The sequence below is a fragment of the Corylus avellana genome, chromosome ca9, assembly GCF_901000735.1.
Source record: "Corylus avellana chromosome ca9, CavTom2PMs-1.0".
In the NCBI taxonomy this organism is placed as follows: Eukaryota; Viridiplantae; Streptophyta; class Magnoliopsida; order Fagales; family Betulaceae; genus Corylus; species Corylus avellana.
Window position 1 is genome coordinate 8,638,634 of NC_081549.1, and position 11,006 is coordinate 8,649,639.

The following is an 11,006-nucleotide window of genomic DNA, read 5'->3' on the forward strand; positions in this document are numbered from 1 at the left end:
ATTTTTTTTTTTTTTTTTTTCAAAAAATGATTAAAAAATGGTCAAAACATTGTTTAAAAAATACATTAATACTTCAATTGTTGTTATAACTTATAAGTAAATTGAACAATTGGATTGTTCAAACATGGTTAATATTATGTTTCAAACATGGTTAATTGAACAATTAAAAAATACATTAATACTTCCATTGTTTAAACATGGACATGGTTAATATTATTGTACATAATTATTATGATTAAGTATTTGAATTGTTATTGGATCATCTAATTAAATATTGGTCTTATGATTAGAAAAAAAAAAAAAAAAAAAAGTATTGATCTTATACATTTGTATTATTCAATATGCATATATGCATAATTGTAATTTGGGGAAAATATAGTTTACCCCCCTGAAGTTTCAGGAGTTTTTCAATTTTAACCTCAAAGTTCAAAAATTGGCAATCTACCCCCTGAAGTTTAAAAAATTGGCAATTTAAACCATCCGTTTAATTTTTCCGTCAAAATAGACGGAAATCTATGAAATTGCATCATTACCCTCAGGCATTTTTAAAAAAATTTCCGTCCAATTTAACGGAAAAATTAAACGGAAGGTTTAAATTGCCAATTTTTGAAACTTCAGGGGGGTAGATTGCCAATTTTTGAACTTTGGGGTTAAAATTGAAAAACCCCTAAAACTTCAGTGGGGTAAACTGCATTTTTCCCTTGTAATTTATATCAAGCATAGACTTATATATGTATAATTTGTTATTATATAATCATATGATAAAATGATCATGTAAATTATAATGATAATACATTAATACTTCAATTGTGATTATAAGTAACACGTTGTTGAATCTAATATCAATTACTTAATTTGATATTATATGAATCACATTATTATTGTACACAAATATTATGATTAAGTATTTGAATTGTCATTGGATCATATGATTAAGTGTTGATCTTATAAACTTACAAACAAAAAAAGTCTTGATCTTATAAGTTTATAAACTTATAAACTTACTTAATTTGATATTATATGAATCACATTGTCATTGTCATTATACATGAATAATTGATTAAGTATTAGAATTGTAATTGGATCATATGGTTAAGTATTTATTTTATACATTTATATAATTCAATATGCATATAATATAACTATAATCAATTATATATATAATCTAATAGTAACGAGCGGGTTACTATAATACCGAGCTTGGGTTCGGGCCGAGCTTAGCTGAGCGGGTGTCGGGCGGGTGTGGGATAGACTGGTTTATTTACAGCCCTAGCCTCGACCCATTTAGACATATAATCCACACCCACAATAATATATACATAACCATATGAGTTAGGAAATTGACCCATGAAGTCAATACCCCATACATCAAAGAGCTCTACCACTTGAATGTTTTGCAATGGCATCTGATTTCTGGATGAGATGTTACCTGTCCTCTGGCATCTATCACAAGAGTTGCAAAACAAAAAGTCATCTTTAAGCACATTAGGCCAATAGAAACCAGATTGTAATACCTCAAGAGCTGTTCTCTTAGCCCCAAAGTGTCATCCACAAGAAAATTGATGGCAATGCCGCAATATGCTTATGTGCTCCTCCTCTGGGACACATCTTCTGATGATTTGATTAAGGCAGAATTTGAATAGATAGGGGTCATCCCGATGGTAATGTCTAGATATAGACATCAACCTCTTCCTTTCTTGACTATACATCCCTAGAGGAAAAACCTTGGCAGTTATATAATTAACAATATCTGCATACCATGGAAGTTAGGCATCTACTATAAATAACTGCTCATCTGGGAAGTTTTCATTCAAAGGAAGCTCATCTCTTTATTCTTCATGAAGTAGCCTGAATAGATGATCTGCAACCACATTCTTACTGCCCTTCTTATCTCTAATCTCAAGGTGAAACTCTTGTAATAATAGTATCCATCTGATTAATCTAGGCTTTGCATCTTTCTTAACAAACAAATATCTTAAAGCAGCATGGTCAGTCAATACAATAAACTTAAAAACAATTAGGTTTGATCGAAACTTCTCCAAAGCAAATATGATAGCTAATAATTCTTTCTCAGTAGTAGAATAATTTAGCTGAGCATCATTCAATGTTTTAGAAGCATAATAAATAGCATGAGGTACCTTATTGAGTCTTTGACCTAAAATAACTCCCAAGGCAAAGTCCCTGGCATCACACTTGAGCTCAAATGGAAGGTTTCAATCAGGTGCCATCATTATTGGTGCAAATGTGAGCAGCTTTTTCAGTGTGTTGAAAGCAGTCATGCATTCGTCAGTCCATTCAAACTTGGCATCCTTGGCTAGCAATGCACAGAAGGGTCTAGAGATCTTAGAGAAATCTTTTATGAATCTTCTATAAAACCCGGCATGTCCAAGAAAACTTCTTATACACCCTTTGCTATCATAAGAGGAGGAAGTTTGGAGATGATGTCAATATTGGCCTTATCCACCTCAATGCCCTTACTGAAAATGAAATGACCCAACAAAATGCCTTGTTGAACCATGAAGTGGCATTTTTTCCAATTGAGCACTAAGTTGCATTCTTCACATCTCTTGAGGACACTCTTCAGATGATTGAGGCATTCATCAAAATTAGAATCAAAAACACTAAAATTATCCATAAATACCTCAATAAATTTCTCCACCATGTCTGAGAAAATGCTCATCATGTATCTTTGAAAGGTGGCTGGTGCATTGCATAATCTAAATGGCATCCTTCTGTAAGCAAATGTGCCAAAAGGATATGTGAATGTGGTCTTTTCTTGGTCTTCTGGTGCTATTGCAATCTGGTTGTAGCCACTGTATCCATCCAAGAAGTAGTAGTATCTATGACTAACTAACCTCTCTAGCATCTGATTAATGAAGGGTAGAGGGAAATGATCTTTTATGGTCACCTTGTTCAGCCTTCTGTAATCAATGCATACTCTCCAACCAGTGGTTATTCTTGTAGGTATCAGCTCATCGTCTTCATTCTTCACCACTGTGATCCCACTCTTCTTTGGAACTACTTGAATTGGACTTACCAACTTACTGTCAGAGATGAGGTAGATAATGCCAACATCCAATAGTTTCAATTCCTCCGCTTTGACTACCTCCTTCATGTGTGGGTTGAGTCTTCTTTGTACATCCCTGGTTGGCTTTGCTTCGTCCTCAAGGAAAATTTGATGCATGCACTTGGCTTGACTTATTCTCTTGATGTCAGCAATAGTCCATCCCAAAGCTGTTTTATGCTCTCTAAGAACTCTCAACAGCCTCTCTTCTTCTCCAAAACTTAGATTTGAAGCAACTATCATATGTAGTGTCTAGTTCTCTCCCAAGTAGGCATATGTTAAATGCTCTGGCAAACTGCTTCAATTCTAATTTTGGTGCCTAGATAATAGAAGGGACATGAGTAATATTAGTAGGCACAAGAGTTTCAAAGGGAGGGATGTACTTACTTGAACGTGGTGAAGAGGCCTCAAGGAGGTGCACAGCTTCAATGATGTCATCAGTAACATCTTCAAAATTTGGCTTAATGTCCTGCTTTGTAAAACTGTTAGTGAGGGTGGCCTCTAATGGATCTATGTGATGGACTTGAAAAACTTTCTTAACAACACCTTGAATCATATAGACATTAAAGCACTCCAGGTCATCTTAGGGTAATTTCAATGCATTATATATTTTAAATTTTATCTTTTCACCATTTACCTTCATACTTACAGTACCCTTTTTCACACAAATTTTTGTATTAGCAATTCTTATAAAGGGTCTTCCTAAGATGATAGGCAAAGACAATGGCATAGGGGATTCTTTCATATCCAATACAATGAAATCAGCAGGTAAAATAAATTCATCTACCTTTATCAAGACATCCTCAGGTATACCTCTTGGTCTTTTGATGCTTCTATCTGCCAATTGCATGGTGATAGAAGCTGGTTGAAGCTCCCCCAAACCTAATGTCTCATATACAGTGTATGGCAGCAAATTAACCCCTGCTCCTAAATCTAGAAATGCATGCTAAAAAAGATGGTCTCCTATCCTGCAAGGAATGGTAAAACTACCTGGATCTTTTAACTTTGGTGGTAGTTTTCTTAACAACACCGCACTTACCTCCTCTGTTAAAGCCACTGTTTCATGCTCCTGAAACTTCATTTTATGAGTGCAACAATCCTTTAAAAACTTAGCATATTAGGGAATTTGTTTAATTGCATCTAATAAATGAATGTTAATCTCTACTTTTTTCAAAGTCTCGAAAATGTCAAGAAGTTGTTTTTCTTTCTTTGGCTTTACTAACCTTTCAGGGAAGGGTGGTGCATTCACCTTCTCCATTTTACTTACCTTGGATGCTGAGGCTTCATCTGGAGATGCTTGAGCTGTCTCTTCAGTTTCTATAATCTTAACATTTCTAAGAGTTGTTACAGCTTTTAGTTGCTGGTGACCTCCTGAATTAGGTATTGTTTGGGCTGAGAATTCATCTTCTTTCTTTCACTAAGCTCCTTAGCCATTTGCCTCATTTGTGCTTCCAGTCTTTGAATGACTTGATTGGTTCTTTGAATAGCTTGATCGGTCCTTGCAATGATTTGGTGTTGTGAAGTTGCACTTTGTCTTTGCTCAGTCATAAATTCCTGTTGTGTAGTCACCAGTTTGAGTGCCATACTCTCCAGGTCCTTCTTCTTTGACTCTTGAACTGTTTGGACTGCTTGTTAGGAGTTCCTCTGCTGCCCTTGAGGGTTCAAAGCATTTTGATTGTTACTCCATGAGAAATTTGGGTGATTTCGCCACCCTGAATTGTAGGTGTTGGAGTATGGATTGTTCTTGGGAGGATAATTGTTATGTCCCACATACAAGTCTCAGTAGTGTGATCAGAATGAGAACATATAGCACATACCTGGAGTTGGGCAGCTTGTTGAATGGGAGAGATGTTTTGAATAGTCATGGCGTTTACAAGCATATTTAATGTCTTTTACATGACAACCATCTGATTTTGCACTTCACTATTTGTGTTTACTTCATTTATGCCCTTGCTCTTTACTCCTTGCCTCCCTCTGGATGAGAATTGTTGGGAGTGCTCACTCAATGCCTCGAAGAGCTCTATGGCTTCCTCACTACTCTTTTCCATCAGCACACCTCTACAAGCTGAATCAACAATACCCTTGTTAATGTCATTTAAACCTTCATAAAAAGCTTGTACCTGATCATCTTGAGATAGGTTGTAATGTGGACCTTAAGAAGTAGCTCATTGAAGTGTCCCCACGCTTCAAAGAAAAGGTCTCCATCTCTCTGTTGAAAAGATTGAATCTCCCTTTTAAGCTGCCTTGCCTTTTAAGCTGGGAAAAACTTCTTTAGGAACTTACTGGCCAACTCTTCCCAAGTATGAATGGAATCTGCAGGCAATGAATTATACCACAACTTAGCATTATTTTTCAAGGAAAATGGAAAAAGGACTAACCTGATTCCCTCCGGAGTTATGCCCTCGATGTGCTGAAGCTTGCAGAGATCAAAGAACTCCCTAAGGTGCAAGTGTGGATCCTCAGTAGTTGTGCCCTTAAAGTGAGTCAAAGCATTGAGTATTTACGAGGATATATAGTAATTGCCTTCCGCCTCCGGTTGATAGGTGATGCATTATGGCTAGTTGAGGTTTTGCGGGATGAAAGACTGTTTCATGGGTCTTCGCACTGGTGGCGGGTTCTCTAGCATATCTTCCATTGTTTCCTCAACTTCTTCTTCTTATTTCGTGTAGGAGTTGTCTCTAGGCCTTTCTCGAATGGTCCGCTCAATTTCTGGATCGAGTGAAAGGATGGTTAAGGCCTGAGATCAACGACCTTGCATAAGAAGATTTGCCTCTGCAATCACAATAGCTTCAATACTGCTGTCTGGATGCAATCTGGAACTGCGCTCAATTGTAGGGTTAGTGCGCTCGATCGCACTCGGTCTATGCTCGATCGCACTAGAAAAATGCAGGATGCCACAGAACAAAAAACAGGAAAACAAAAAAAAAACGAAAGAGATTTTATATTTTTGATAAAAACAGAAACAACATAATTAAAATAACAAAACTAAAGGAAAATAATTCTAAACAAAATTTGACACAATTCCCGGCAATGGTGCCATAAACTTGTTGTGCAGATATTCACCTAAATTAATAGGCAAATAAATGTACGTTTAACTCGAAAGTGCACAAGATTAAAATAGTAATATAGGGTGTAAGTACAAGATCATTCTCACGAGGATTGCCGTAAATTATGCTTAAAATAAATTCCGTAATTAAAACAAAAACAAAGATTGATTTTTGAGTTAATAAAGATAAAGGTAGAGCTTTGATATCCACCACTAATCATGCTCACATAATATAACAATATGTTAATGCTCTAATCATATTATAATACATAATGTTTGCCAATCTAAGGACATGGGTGTATACTCCTTAAGTTATAGATTTTCCTAAGCAACAAATTAGGCATGGGTGTATACTCTAACTTTTTTTTTCTCTTAAATGATTTTGCATGGGTGTATACTAAGTTGTTCTTTAAGAAAGCATAAATCTATGAAAATCGACAAACACATGGAACCTAGGGTAGGGGTGTATACTCCTGGTTTTCCATGTTAATTAACCCAAGAACCCATTAGAAAATTCTTTTGTTACTCTATTAAGCCCATGACTCGATCATCCAAATTGACTTAAATAATTAATCCATACCACATGCATATAATGGCCAGTCACACACATATGAGGAATTCAATAAAACATGAATTAATCAAGTTAAGATTCACAATATGATTATCACAAAGGCGCCAATATTGAAATATTAAATAAACATAATTAGGGCTTCAATCTAGCCCTACTAAGAAGTTTAGTTACACATGAGTTTGATGTTAAACATCTTCATAAAATAAAATAGAAAGAAAAAAGAAGAAACCCGAAAACTTGAGCTTGAAGAGCCTCAAATTCTTCTCCTTGAAATTGTGTGTTTAATCTAGAGGCTTAAGGGTCTATTTATAGGCCTAGAAAAATCCTAGAATCCCTAGTCAACCTAGAAAATTCGTAGGGTTTAGTTCTATTACAAGTGGGACTTGGAAAACCCTAATATGGAAGGAAAGGGAATTCTGGTTGCAACTGACTGTTCTCCAGCGCACGGGTGCGCTAGATCGCAGTCGGTGTGTGCTCGATCGCACCAGTGCGATTGAGTCTCCTCTTGTGTGCACGAGCGCAAGCCTGCGCTCGTTTGGATGTCCTCTGGAAGTGTGCTCGATCGCATTGTCAGAATCTCTAGTTTTTCCCAAATTTGCTCTTTAAGCTCCATATTTTTAGAAATGCGTTCTTTTCTTCTAAAAGTCTACAAAAAACACATAAAACACATTAAAAAAATAAAATAAAATATCACAAACTAACAAAACTAAGGAATTAATAAATATAAGTTAAGGGGTTAAAATACATATATTTTAGTACTTATCATGTTTTGGTGCTTATTTCATTTGGTACAATAATCCTATGTGACAAATTTTTATTGGTGCAATAAACCAACTCTTTATAGAAGTTATCCTCATTTAACACACGGTGATATATGGGAGGCCCCAATGTTACTTTTTAAAGTTTATAAGTGTAAGTACAAAAAATTTTGATTCTTTTTTTTTTTTTTTTTGTAGGAATTTTTTAATTTTTTTACCCCTAGCCCTTCTTCTTCACCGTTTATTCTCTTATTTACTAGACCTTTATTCTTCTATCTTCTTCTTCTTGACCGCCTTCTTCTTCTTTCTTTGCTTGATCGGGCGCCTCAGTTGCCTCAAGTTTCAAAAGGAGTTAAAACCCGTCTTGGAGAGAGATTGATAGTTAAGAGCAAAAAGACATTTAAGTAATTCTATTCATCGGTAGGCTTCATTAGTTAAAGCAAGTTTTAGAAGGGTAACATAGTCATGTAGCTGATCTATTGATGATTGAGTGAAGAAAGGCATTAATATTATCCTTATTTAATATTATCCTTGGAAACATAAAAGGAATTGTGTTAATAAAAATCAAAATTTTTAAAAATAGAGATGCGTGAGTAGGGTGTCTCTTGCTGTACTTTCCATTCCTTTTTTATATAAATTAGTAGTAAGTGTATGTAAATATTTAAAATATACATTAAATTTAGTATAAATTAATAAATTGTTAGTAATGATGTTAAAAATTTAATATATTTTTTAAATATTTATAGATACTGTGTGTTATTTTAAATAGATTGGAGAATAATTTCTCCAAATAGATTTGAAAAAAAATTCTGTCCAAAAAGAATCGTAGGAAAGTACAGCAAGACACCCTGCTCACACATCTCTATTTTTTAATTTTGATTTTTATTAATATAATTTGGTTATTTTACGTGAATCACAAATCATTTTCCTCTCTGAAAGTTGAAAAGCTAAAAAATCTCAACTAGAAAAACATAGATTAAAGAAAATAGATGTTACTCTACTCTCTTTTTGGAGTTGAAATTATTAGCACATAATGAAATTAATGCTAATTTGAGCTGAAATAACTTTACTTCTTCTTTTTTTAAGCAAATTAAAAATGATATAGATGTTATTATCAAAATAATAATAATAATAATTACATATTATTGATGGATAATTGAATTTTGGAAGTAATGAATTGGTCTTTCAATACTTTTTTTTTAAAAAAAAAAATGTTTAGAGTCATGCTGGATTTTGGATAAAACATATTAAAATATATTATATTATTTTATATTAACTAATTATTAATCTCACCCCAGCATGAGCATGATTCTAGATTCACCACTGCTTGCCAGTATAGTGATATAATAGTCAACTTGGTTTCCGCCCATAAGTTCATCCTCTACCTTTTTTATTTTTATTTTATTTTATTGATTTGGCTTAGATGTTGTAAAAGAACTACTTTATATTGTAGTTTTTTCAATGGTTCATACTTAATTTCAAGTATTTTTCATAACAAGGAAAGAAAAAGAATTGAATCTAAACCATTAAAAAAACTACAACATAAATACTATTATTTTTTTAAAATAAACCAATCCAAATCCTCTCCTGTTGATCCTAATAAGCTTAAGTTGGTTAGGAACAACCGAAGCCCTTCAATCATAGAATGAAATCATTGAGAATTGACCATAAAATTAAAATTAAAATTAAAAAGATGTTGTCTACTTGTCTTTTCATGATTGCTCCATGACCACTCCATGATGCTTGAAACACTTATGACATACGAATTCTAAACCCTTTTTTTCCTTGAATGTTTTTGCTAACTTTCGTGCTTGAAATTTACCTTTTCAAAGCTAGCTGGGATTAAGATTTTAAATTTGTTTTTAAATAAAAAATTCTTAAGGATTTTAAAAAATAATAATTGATATTTAAAAAATCATAATAATAATGTTGAGGTGCAACAATGTCACTCTGCTTACATGGACGGCTATTAGACATGCCTTGCGGAATATCATTTCGAATGCCATAAAAAGATTTGACTTCTCTCACTAGATACCAATTAATTTTTAAATGAGATGGTCAAAGACCCGATTCAACAAATGATATTAGAGTCAGGGTCATGGGTTCGAGTCGTAAGAGTGCCATGTTGAGGTGCAACAATGTCACTCTGCTCACTTGGATGACTCTTACAACATGCCATAAAAGGATTTAACTTTCCTTGCTAAACACCAATTGATTTTTAAATAAGATGATCAAAGACCCAATTCAACAAATGGTATCAGAGACAGGGTCATGAATTCGAATTGCGAGAGTGCCATGTTGAGGGAGGGATTATTGAGGTGCAACAATGCCACTCTTTTCATTTGGACAGCTCTTACAACATGCCTTACAGAGTGCAATTTTGAATGCCATAAAAGGATTTGGCTTTTCTAATTGGACACTAATTGATTTTTAGATGAGATGGTTAAAGACCCGATCTAACAAATAGTATCAGAATCAGGGTCATGGATTCGAGTCACGAGACTGTCATGTTGAGGGAGGAATTGTTAAGATATAACTATGTCACTCTACTCACTTTGATGACTTTTAAAATATGCCGTACGGGTTATAATTTCGAATGTCATAAAATAATTTAAATTCCTTCATTGGACACTAATTAATTTTTAGATGAGATGATGAAAGACCAATCCAACAAATAGAATATATGTTTAAATCTTAAGCAAAGTTTAAACTGGGATGTCTGAAATGCATGGCATCGATGGAATCACGCTATTGTTAACCAACCATCCAACCATCGGGAATATCATCCTACTACAAATTCTGGATAGGTGTCACTTGCACAGGGCTGGTAGCACATTACTATTTCTTGGATCCAAAGTTATCAATTTTGACTTTTGGTCTGAATGGCATAATGGTCTTTTTCTCGTAAAAAGTAACTTCCTGTAAGCTTCCAAATGGGAAGGCGGCTTCTTGGTTCAACCACGGTCAAATTGCAATAATTACCTCACGTGTCCCAATGACACTGAAAAATACCATCTAGTTGGCCAAAACCACGGAACTGCCATTTCCAACCGGATTCGAATCCGGTGAGTTCTTATCGTATTTGTCTTTATGGAATCATAATTTCCTACCATTTTCTTTTAAGGGTTAAATACCTCTAACTCCCTTAAGATTTAGCAATTTTATTTTTTTTTCCTTTGGAGTTTCATTTTTATCACAGGACCCCCATGGGGTTTTGATAAAGACCAATTTAGTCCATCCGTTAATTGACCGTTAAGACTGACACGTGAACCAATCAGATGTTGACACGTGACACCTATTTAATTTTTTAAAAGAATTAACAAAAAAAATATATTTTTTCTTTAAAAAAAAAAAAGAAAAAGAAAAGGAAAAAACTGGGGGTGGCTCGGCCATTTGGGGGTGGCTCGACCCCCTTGGGGTTTTGATAAAGACCAATTTAGTCCATCCGTTAATTGACCGTTAAGACTGACACGTGAACCAATTAGATGTTGACACGTGGCACCTATTTAATTTTTTAAAAAAATTAACAAAAAAAATGTATTTTTTTTTTAAAAAAAAAAAAGAAAA